Source organism: Cyprinodon variegatus, unplaced genomic scaffold, assembly GCF_000732505.1.
Source record: "Cyprinodon variegatus isolate N-32 unplaced genomic scaffold, C_variegatus-1.0 Scaffold1102, whole genome shotgun sequence".
Lineage (NCBI taxonomy): Eukaryota > Metazoa > Chordata > Actinopteri > Cyprinodontiformes > Cyprinodontidae > Cyprinodon > Cyprinodon variegatus.
This window is the reverse complement of record NW_015151555.1, coordinates 226,988-228,890: the sequence shown is the minus strand read 5'-3', so window position 1 is coordinate 228,890 and position 1,903 is coordinate 226,988. Positions and strand designations below refer to the sequence as shown.

General features: G+C 34.7%; 1 protein-coding gene across 1 annotated transcript in view; it reads left to right on the top strand.

Moving 5' to 3' along the window:
* The first annotated feature begins 1,380 nt into the window (after positions 1-1,380).
* LOC107101484 (nucleoredoxin-like protein 1) overlaps positions 1,381-1,903 on the top strand; it is a 3,780-nt gene continuing 3,257 nt past the window's right edge. Inside the window, exon 1 of the mRNA XM_015400421.1 lies at positions 1,381-1,512. The gene's annotated coding sequence lies outside the window, so the exon portion shown is untranslated. The remainder of the gene's footprint in view (positions 1,513-1,903) is intronic.

Sequence of the window (1,903 nt, the reverse complement as noted above, 5' to 3'; positions counted from 1 at the left end):
AGCTTAGCTAGCGGCTACAGGAAGCTATAAGAGTCTTTATTCTGATTATGAATCTATTTTGGCAGTACAGCGGGTGAAATAAGTAATGGACACGCCACCATTTTTCTCAGTAAATATACTTCTAGAGGCGCTATTGGCATCACATTTTCAAAAGATATCAGTAACAATCAAGGCAATCCACACATACAAAGAAACCAAACCATAGACGTCCAGAAATTAAGTCATGTGTAATAATGTGTAATGGGCACCTGCTGTATATGAAGATAAATTTGGAAAGTGAATCTTAGTTTTCGGTTTGCTGTTGCCTACATTGTTGCGTTGAGAGCCAACATGGTAAAGAAAGAAAGTTAAGCTATAAATATAACAGTGTTAAAGGAATTTATAGAAAAAAAAATATATCTTTTTTGTTTTTTTTAAATGTTTATGAAAAAAATTATTAACTTTAATTTATGATTGTGAGGCTGAATCCAAGGTTGTGTGTGGAAAATAATTCAATTCAATTCGGTTTTAATTCAATTCAGTTTATTTATATAGCGCTTATTAACAACACCTCACACTGAGCCTGGTTCTGCTGGAGGTTTCTTCCTGTTAAAAGGGAGTTTTTCCTCCCCGCTGTCGCTACAAGCATGCTTAGTGTGAGGGATTGTATTTGAGTCAATGAATCGATGCAATTAACTGGTTTTCCTTAGATAGAAAACTTTGAATCGATTTGACTGTATGATCTGGTGAACTGTAATGTGCCTTGAGATGACATGTTGTGAATTGGCATTATATAAATAAACTGAATTTAATTAATTGAACACAATTCATCTCAAGGCACTTTACAGAAATAGTCTTTATATTAAATATTCAACAAAATTATTAGAATATTACATCAGTCCAGTTAAGCATAATTTTATGTGATTCAATTGGTAAGTATGTTTGTTACCTATTTAAATGTTGTGATGTGCACAAGGTACTTTCAATCTGACAGTTTTATTTTTTAGCTTTGATTATATATTTTTTTAAGTAAGTAGTAAATGAAAATGTTCCTGCTGTGGTTTACTATCTGCTGTTATTTTCTGCATGAATCAAATTGCTCCCATCCACACTCCTCTATCAGTCTCTAAACAATAAAGACCAGAGTGTAACTTGCTTCATTAATGTCTTTTTTTCATCTTCATCAGCCTCCTGATGTGTTCATGTTTTCATTATACGACTGTATTCACTCAGTTCAATCACTGGGAAGACTGAGAGCACTTCATGTTCTCTGCTCCTCTGGTCACCTTGTCCCTATGTCCCTCCTCTACTCAGACAGAGGAAGGGTGGAGCCACACCGACTGAAAGCCAAGACACAGAGAGCGGCTATTGGCACCAGTATAGGGAAGGTGGAGTCACTGGGAGAATGTGATTTTGAATAACAGACTGGGACTTGGTCTAAGTTGCATCAAGAGAGACTTTCAAAGAAAAATAAAACCCAGGTTTGAATGTTGTTCTGTGTCGGATCTGCTGCCTTGAGGGGAGATAATATAGGTAAGCAACAGCAGGGATTATCTGATTTACCAGCAAGCGAGATTATATATGTATATAATACATGGCTGTAAGTAGAGCTGCCTGCAAATAGAAACTGACATAAAAAAAGGTGTTCCCGCAAATAGTCTTTGTTGAGTTACATTTGCAGTAAACAATCTGTTTTCTTAAATATAGATCACCATTTGCAACGTTTCAAACTTCTTTTTGATGCATTGCTAAAGTGTTATGCTCTTATTAATAAAGTGAAAGGAATAATGTCAATCAAATGAAACCCTGTGTTTTTATAGAATACAATTATTTGATATACCATATAAAGTGTATTTTTTTTAAACCTTTGTTTACTGCCACCATCTGTGCTGGAAAACCACTTAAAGATATCCATAATTTTTGA